This window comes from Mytilus edulis, chromosome 5, assembly GCF_963676685.1.
Source record: "Mytilus edulis chromosome 5, xbMytEdul2.2, whole genome shotgun sequence".
NCBI lineage: Eukaryota > Metazoa > Mollusca > Bivalvia > Mytilida > Mytilidae > Mytilus > Mytilus edulis.
Genome location: NC_092348.1, coordinates 33,015,893 through 33,025,726, shown reverse-complemented (window position 1 = coordinate 33,025,726; position 9,834 = coordinate 33,015,893). Strand labels below are relative to the sequence as shown.

The 9,834-nt window shown below is 29.7% G+C and overlaps 1 long non-coding RNA gene across 1 annotated transcript; it reads left to right on the top strand.

The window, feature by feature from the left end:
- Nucleotides 1-2,461: 2,461 nt before the first annotated feature.
- On the top strand, nucleotides 2,462-9,564 carry LOC139523482 (uncharacterized). The gene is made up of 2 exons (XR_011664627.1): nucleotides 2,462-3,711; nucleotides 8,935-9,564. It is a non-coding gene; the product is annotated as an uncharacterized lncRNA (long non-coding RNA).
- The last annotated feature ends 270 nt before the right edge of the window (nucleotides 9,565-9,834 follow it).

Genomic DNA, 9,834 nt, shown 5'->3' with positions numbered 1-9,834 from the left:
CCATTCTTCTTTTGTTATGCCATATTGTAGGTTTAGGACTAACTAAAATCAAGCTGTATGTATTATGATTATCAACAATACATGGGAATTATCGGCATTAGTCTTGACATGACGTTGTCAGTTGTCTTCAATTGATGAGTTTGAATATCTATTAGGTATCTCCCGCCCTTTCTTTGTTACTTAAAACTGTATGTTCACAACTGTGAATCTTAAATCACATATTTTGTCTTATCAAACAACCTGATTTTCTAGATGAAAATCAATATGTGGCAGACCTTATCATATCTGTAGTGTACTTTATTAATAAAGTGTTATTTTCATTTTTTTTTTAGTGAAACAGAATAGATGTGTAAAACCTAACTTGTTTTTTTTTTGTTTAATTAAGAGGGCACACATTATATATAAAAATGATTCTATCCCATTTTTTCCCATTCTTACCTATTATGTCAGTTTGTTTTGTTCAGACATGATTGTAAATATGCTATAAATCTATGCAAATGTCATACAAGTGAGAGGTAAAGCAACTCATCACAGATACTAGGATTTAAAATTGTATTTACGCCAGACGCGCGTTTCGTCTTCAAAAGACTCGTCAGTGATGCTCGAATCGTAAAAACTTTAAAAGGCCAATTAAAGTACGAAGAGCATATTTCTTGTACCATGGTTAATCCACCATTTTCTACATAAGAAAAAGTCTATAAATTGAGTAACATGACAGTTGTTTTTCAATTTGTGTTATTTGTTTCAGCTTTTGATTTGACATTTAGTAAAGGACTTTCCATTTTAAATTTGCTTGGGAGTTCGGTATAAAATTGAGAAATATGTAACTTTAGATACAAATGTATTCATGTTGGTTATGATTCGTCTTTTGATGCCCAACTATATTCACACATAAATCAAAATGCTGTAACGGACTGTAAAACATTTTGATTCTGATGGATATATGAAAAACTGTTGCAACAATCCTTGTACATGCAGTATTTTATACAGATTAATTGATATTCAAATCATTTACCCATGAGAAAAATAATGTTAGGGGAATTTCCCAAACCTATTTGCAGCTATATGTCATGTATTCATTTGAACATATATATGTTCCTCATGATGACATAATGATATAAGAACTTCGAAGTATGCACACTAAAGTTGTAGAACTTCTTAGATGACATTTTAGACAAGTGAAAAGGTGACCTTTAGTTATAACATTGTTGGGTTTAGTTTTTTTTTTTCGTCTCTTGATTAATTGTTGTCTCATTAGTAATAGTACATGTATTACTTTTTCATTTTCTCAGGACTTTCTTACTAGTAGATAAATACATGACAAATTGCATGGTCCCATTTCTAATTTACTTCTTCGTTTACTTGACATTTATGATAATATTGTTTTTATGTTTAACCTTCTGTAATTTAAACTGATAGATAGCTGTTAATGCTAAAATTATGTTATAAACAAATCAGGACTACATTTTATGTACCTGTAAGTTTATTTACATTGAGAAGAGTCTATCCTGTTGAAGAATATGAAACATATATTGATCTCGTTATATTAAACTCTAAGTGGTAATGTTTGTTGTGTAAATAAGGTGCATGCAGTAAACTGCTTTTTTATTTTCGTTATTTTTAGATTTATTTTCTTTTTGATTTTATCTGTTCAATAATGATCCAAACTTCCAAAAAGTTGACAATAGATAAATTTGGCTATGGTGTACTAATCGCTCCTAACGTATTACACAATCTATTATATATCCTTGCTGGTCAACTTGTTTCCGTTGGCGCGTTCTTTTTAAAGTAAATCCAAAGAGTACCACGCTTGGAAAGTACTGAATCTATAATGTGCTTTTTGTCATATTCTGTATTTAACTTTCTCATTTGTTGAAGTTTTAACTTGTTTTTCTTTTTTAATATGAAATAATTTTAATTTTTCTGTTAACTAATGAAGTAGAAAGTTAAGAGTTTTCCTGTTTACCCTATTAAATGCCCCCATAGTAATTTTTCATTTACTATTTTCGGAGTTGCCAATTAAAAGTAATGTACGTAATTACACTAAAAAGAAAAATAAATATTTTGAATATTTAAGTTGCAATTGTCAATTCCATTAGTTTATGAACAGTATGGGCATTCTACAATAGCGATTGAAGTTGTAAAAAGAGACAGTTTAATCTATGATTGTAAAACACTTCATGAAGTGTTATTTTGATTCACCAAAATTAATGTATCTTCTGTCTATAGTTGAGAAAAGTATATATGTGCTGTCCTGAGTGCTGTCAATGTAAATTGAGATATGCTCATGTATTGTTTGCTTTAAAACATCAACGTTGTTCGAAAAATAAATAATAATGAAAGAGCAATTATATATAAGTGAAAGCAGTATTTAAATCAATTGCAAATGTTGTATTGTTATAAAGTGTTAGGAGTAAATTCATCACGTTCAGACTAAAGTCCATTGTCTTTAACGGAAATCCTGCCGGGGGTCTACGTTTCAATTCACGTGTAGCAGTAACATATGTTTCTTTTTCCCGTCTTTTCCTTTCTATACAAGTTACAGCATAAAGACAAAATACAAAAACTAAAATAACAAATCGCCACTTGTACGTTTGGTCTTATTACAAAACTGTACGACTTGATCATAACTAGTATTTTATGTTTAAGAAATAAACAAAATAAACAGTAGATTTTCTATTATTTCTTGTATGAATGAAACAATATATTAATTGTAATCACAGATTACTGTTGTAAAATACGCTGTCAATCACAGGTTTAACGTAAGACGGAGTATATCGCGATAACAGGTGTACTGTTTTATTAGAAGGAAGTGGTTGTAAAACACTAATTAATTGTCGTTCATACAAAGTAGGGGATATGTATTTTAAACAAATATCCGCGATGGAAATCATATATCAATATTAATAATAATTGTATACATAGATATACACACATAAAACCAATACAGGAGGCAACTCAGTCATAATAAACTTAAGTATATAAATACTGGCAAGGTATATGAAATCAATTTAACTGTAAGCAGTTGTTGTTAAACAACGTCTTATTATTTTACCTGTTTCATTCATAAAAATCTGTGGGAATATCATTGATCGTTTTGATCCAATAGCTGAAAAGAAGGCGGGGCTTAGACTGCTAATAAATTGAGCCCTCCAAACTTGAATATTACATTGAAACACATGGTGTAGGCGATATAATGTGTATAACTACAATTCATGATACTGATGCAACAGTTGTGTTATGATATTTATTGTAGATTAGAATTTTATCTTTTATTCAATAGGACGATATTACAAACGAGAAAAATATATTGCTCAATAGAAGACTAAGACGACGAGATATTAGATTTTAAATTTTTGAAAAATTTAAATCGAATTTAAGATTAACAATGCAGACAACTATCTTATATAAAGTGTTGAAAGTGACTTTAGTTATAGTGGTATTGAGTTGCTGTTCTCGGAAGTCATCCGCTGTACCCAGTGGCATGCGATGTTACAATCCACACAGTTGTCTAAATGGAGGAACTCTTATAATGCCGAGATCTATATTCGGGTACTGCCGGTGTCTATGTACAAGAGACTGGGGAGGACCTATGTGTGAACTAAAAAGATACCCTAGAATACGATTTAAGAAACTTATTAGAATTAAACATGCTTTGAAAAATATACTCAGTAAGCGAATGGTGATAAGCTGATAAAGAGTAAAAATATGGTAAGTTAACATTTATTCATTTATTTTGTATGTTCTAGTTCATCAGATTTCCCGAATGTACCAAGTTCTTTAATATATGTACAGCAAGCTGTGTTCGTGCATTTTTCTACACGAAACATAATTGTGCATCGTCTCATTTAATAATTTAAGTCTATGAAAGTATTCGACGGAATAAATATTCAAATGTTTTTACAAGAATATGACTCTTCTAAAGAAGAAGAAACAATCCTGATAAACTTATTTTGTTAAACATGTTAAATGTGTTTTATGTGCAGTAAAACATATGTCTTCATATTAAATCTTAATATTGTATATATGAAACCATGTGTGGTATCTTAGAATATTACACACAACTTGACACGTGTTTCTATATTTATTACAAATAATAATAGTTTTCAATATTGCGGTCGGGCACATTATGCCAACATTTAAAACGTTTGTATCTTCCTGAGGTATCTTCTAGATAGAATTACAACTTCAGCCGATTTTTATCATTTAAATTTACATTTTAAGGGTTTAATTTTTTCTGCATGATATTGCCGCTATCGGCTATTTTCTTGTTCCAATCTTGACAACCTGGTGCAGTTTTTGTTAAATGTGATTAAGTGTTCATAGACATATTAAACTATATTAAATATTTTGCAGTACATTAAAATCATGTATCTTTACCAAATATCAATGTCATACCAACGCTTAATTTAACAAATATAAAGACTGTTGCAAGCAATATATAGTATGCAGATCTTTTTTCTGATAAATTGGAAGATATTTAAACTTTTAAGACTTAGTTTAGGGTATAGGAAGTAAAACAATACATTCCTGTTCGTGGCTATACGTTCATTCGATAAAACATGAACTCTGTGCATGTATGCATTTGTAATACCATAAGTAAAAGTAAATCTAATCTGCTATAAAAACTTCAAAGTAAAAAAACAATTAAGAAGCGGTGTTAAAGCAGTGGTACGTTAGCACCTCAGAGCATGATGACAAACTAGTGTCAAGTAAAACTGTTAGTGCCCTTCTGAAAAAACTCGCTCAAATACCAATAAAAGAAGTGTTAGATAAGCGGCCTTTAAAGGTAGCAACCCGACGAGTAAAAAAAAGACTAATAGAGGGCTAAATTTATATTAATTCTTCAACAGTAGTCATGTATTAAGTTTTAAATCGTTTCAAAGTTTATAAAATGTTTGGATGCATTCAACAGAAACATTTAAAAGATCTGCCATTAAAATCGTGTTTTCAAAATAACGACTGACGTGGTTTCTAATTTGAAACAGTCACATTAAACTATGGTCGGGTTAAACTAGTATTTTATATCTTAACCCTTCCTTAATAAAATCTAAACTATGTTTACATGTACTAAGTACTATGGATTGTTATCATTATGTGTTGAGGTAAATGTATATCAAACCCGTATGCTTATATGCTCGATAAAATAAAAACGTTTATTGTATTTCTGCAGTTTATAGAATGTGCTGTAAAGCAGACATACGTTATGCTACTCCTAATTTAAATTCTCTACAATTGCATTACAGCTAATCGCTTGAAATCGTATGGGTCTTTTTAGATTATCCAATTAAGAACAGATAACTTTAAGATATTGCACAACAGAAGAGAAAATGTGACAATCAGATGTATAAATATATCAAAGAACAAAAGAATCTTTCAACGACACGTAAAGGTTCGAAACTCTATCTTAATTCTAAATTTGGCATTCGTTCTATTGTTTCATTCCGGTAAAACTCAGATTTTAATTTCAGATATATAGTATAAATGTCAACCCACTTAAAACGTCTACGAACTTAGTTGCAGATTTAGATTAACAGGTGCTAAATTAGAACCTGTAGTCACTTCATGTATTTTAAAGTCAAATCGTACTTGACCATTTTAACTTTACTGTAAAACGTAAGGCCTTGAAGGTATTTTTTATTAACAACGCGTGATAAAAATACAAATTAGGATCAAAGTGATTACTAATTGAAGATGTGAATGATGATTATATGTCATTGTTACTCATATGAGCTATAAATAGCATACAAGAACACCAGGCGAGACTAATACTATCAAGTAGGTACTTCTACAGTAGCTAATTAAATAGAGGCTCAATAAGGGATGAAGTTAAATTAAAAAAAAGTAATTTGTACATGCAATATATTTATAATCTATAAAAGCAAACAAACCATTAACTTATTAATAAACGACAGTCTAAGGACGGTATGGCTCAGAAAAACAAAATTAAAGAAATCTTAACGATATTGATAAAAGATAAATAAAAAACAAAAATTAAATGAAATCGTATTAAAAGATATTTCGGGACAACAAATGGCCTTCACCTATAATATATATGTATATATAAGTTCAAACCCATAAATAGACAGCGATTTATGTTGACAATTTCCTATTGGTAATGATTACATACATGCATTTACATATTCGTCTCTATTTCCATAACTTTCCCTTAATTCGTTTCCTGTCTTTGTCTTAACTTTATGCGTATTTTTATACTTTAATCTGTATCCCGAAATAATTTAATATGAGGAAGCCCTTGCTCTCCTTCTTAGAAGTAAAATGACTTGTTAAATAATCCTTATTTGAGGGTAAAACAGCACACCGATTTGAAGAAAACCTCGACTTAATTTAATTTGTTGAAATAGAGAAAAAGAACCAAACTGTATGACTAATATTATGACGCTCTCTTAAGATGTGAGAAAAAGGAAAGTTTGTTTCATTGTGTCTTAAATGACAAGTGCTTAGAGAGTGCGTATTTTAGAACACTATTTAGTCTTGCATAAATATAATGGCTTTCTGCTAGCTTTTAAAAATCTTCAAAAAAGAATCAGAATGATTTAAACCTAGTGACTTTTCTTGTATACATTATTTCATCTTTTAAAATGCGCTTTTATACTTCAAAATCGTCGGTTTTGTTCTCCTTCATTATAATTCTTACTGTTATACATCAAATTATAACGAATTAGTAAGGTTGTTATGTTTTCGGATGTATGTTAAGGGTCATACTTACTCAAATTAAGCTTAATGTATATTTGATTCAGAGATAATTTATGAACAGTTCTTGGTTCAAAACAATAGTTTACCATTTAATAGAAAAAGAAATAAAACAAAGCCGTTTGTATAATATTCAAATTCAAGATGTGATATTTTATCAAGACGAAAATGAAATCCATCACTATTTTATAACATTTCTTAATGTTATTTATTTGACAAGACGTGATGCACAACAAGCTGTGACGTTGTAAAACAGATTGCAACATTTGCGTTATTTGCAGTTTTTACAAATTACGAAAAACCAATAGCATGACTTGTTTTGTGTCAGATACGACTTTGTATTTTTGATTTTTATGATTTAGAGAATTTAGTGCTGATGATAAATTTAAGATTGATTCTGTTTAATTGGTCTCAACTTTTCGTAATCCAGCCGATTTTAAACTTGATATCAAGTAAAGGCACATGTCTATTGTTGAAGGTTGTATTCTGACCTCTACTTGTCTTTTGGTTTGTTTGTGTCGTAGGGTGTCTGTCGCATTGACAAACACTTCACATCTACATTAAAGAAAGGCCTTTTCATATGTTTGATATTTTAGACTTACTGTTTAAAAGATAAGTAAATGTTCTTCAAACTGACATGTCTTTCAAAATACCTGTTCGTCTTTTCTTTTCGACTTGTTTTGCGATTATTTGCAATATTTCGTTTCTTTTGTCATGTCTTGGCAGCTAATGTCATAAACTGATGCAATCGTGAGCATACGATGCATAAATAACGATCTTCTTAAGTGACGTACACTAATAAAACAGCTGTATATGCATACAGTGTGACATTTAAACTACTTAGATAAGACAATCTCCACTTCATAATAAAAATGGTTTTAATATAAAATTAAATAAAACCATACAAATAATATATAATAGTCAAAATCTTGAAAGGACTACAGATTTCTGTTACCTCTTCTCATCGTAAACTATATAGAAAAATAGATTAAAGAAACAAAAAATGCACCAGACGTGCTTTCCTGACTGGAAAGCCAAGTATCAAATATTAAATGTTTTCAAGACCTCGATTTTTACTAGCCGGACACAATTAAATAAGATATCGTAGCTAACAAGGATCCGTATTTTACTTAGTTAAAGTACACTCACTACTAAAAGTAATGGAATTCTGTTTAGAAATAATAATAAATTCCTGTCAAAGTAATAATGTGTCTTGTCTTGTCTTTACAAATAAACAAGATACAATGTTGAAAGCCTTGTTTAATTTCAAGAATTAAGCTAATTAAGAAAATGTTTGATTCAAAGTTAAGAAATTGAAGTAAAGCTTTTAGAGTATACGATATTAAGTGAATTTCACCTTTTAGAGATATTTGATATTAGTAATATTGATTTAAAGATGAAAGTGATATGTTCGATCGATTCGTTTTACTACAGTGCATTTTTGATGATGCAATATAATGTGCAACATATGGGTTGAAATTGACATTTGAAATCAAATTACAAACGAAATGAGTAGTGAAATACATGGTCATATATAAAAATGTACTGAAAGCCCCTGTTATTAGATTTAAAATTGTAATGTGTACATATTTAATTATTAAATAGTGAATGATAGGAATGTATACAACCATGCTTTAAAGTTTGTATGTGCGTTTTATTTCTTCAATAATGCCATAGACACTAGGGAAATATAATAATTGTTCATAAAAAAGGGTGGTTTTTGACTACTCAATTGACAAATATTGCTTTGTACATCATAAAATAGGGTTCAATGCAAAAGTGAAACTATTACTTTTAATCAAATACCGCGGGGCTACATTATTGATGTGAAAGCAGAACGAAAAAGGTCAAGGGATAACTATTTAATTATAATTTCAGCCCAGGAATTTAAGTGTAATGTATTGGAAATAATGAGAAAGTAAAACCATATTATCAAGGTTGTTTTAATACACAGTTTTAAGTAGAAGGCAAATAAATCGTATAGAGTTTTGTTAGAACAGAAAAGTTATGGCTATAAAATCGAAGTTTTACTCACTAAGGAAATATCGCTAACAAAACTGTAATCTTCTATCAGACAATAAAATTATACTTTTATTTTTGATCAACTGTGTGTTGTTTTAATACATTTATTAATGCAGCTGTCATCGTCCATTTGCCATGATGACTTTTGATCTTTTTTTAATTTGTCAAAGTATTTTAAAAAAATTTCTTGTTTTACAGATTTGGTTAAACTGCTGATACAGGCCCGTGTGCAGAGACGGTAATACCAATCCAGCCAACACTTTAAGTGGTTTGAAAGTCTCGCTGGACATGATCAGGGACGAATAGAAAATTGCAGCGATGCAATAACACTCCAAAGTGACAGTGAACGAATCCCGACAGGTTTTACCATTTATCGTCATACATTACAATTTACATCTTTTATAAAAAGAGATGAAAAATTCTATTAAACAACAATCTCAGTGGATTACGCTACATGGAAATTGGTATGACTAACGTTATCATTCTATTGACTGCGAGGGCATTTTTCAATAGAGAGATATTCAATTCTGATTTTATTACCTACAACACTCGGACGGTTTATGGCTTTAATACAAAGGACAAATTGGTCTCCATGCACGACGGTCATTATCTCTCCATTCCAAAGATGAAAACTAATTCTGTCGTGCTGTCAAAGTTATTATATTTGTTTGACACTTGTTCTATTGATATTTTGATTATAGTATTTATTTTTGTTAACTGGTTGTGTTCTAAAGCTGTAAATATTGTATTTAATATTTATTATACGCAATATTTGATATTGCCAAAGTTTAATTTATTAAATATACTTTTTTATGTTATTTTTATAAATCTGTTTTATAGTTTTTGTTCTTTCCACCCTAACATCAGGGCTGGGTATGTGTCACAGTTTCTGCACACATGATCTGTATCAAACAAAATAAAATAAGCAGCATTGTTATATATACATTTTCACTTGAGTCACTTTAATTCATTAAACTAAAAAAAATATATCAATTTACAGACAAAATTATATTACTGCTGGTGTACAGAAAGATAAATATAAAAAAACGAACTCCAAGGAAAATTAAAACCGAAGAATCCCTTAACAAATGGCAAAAC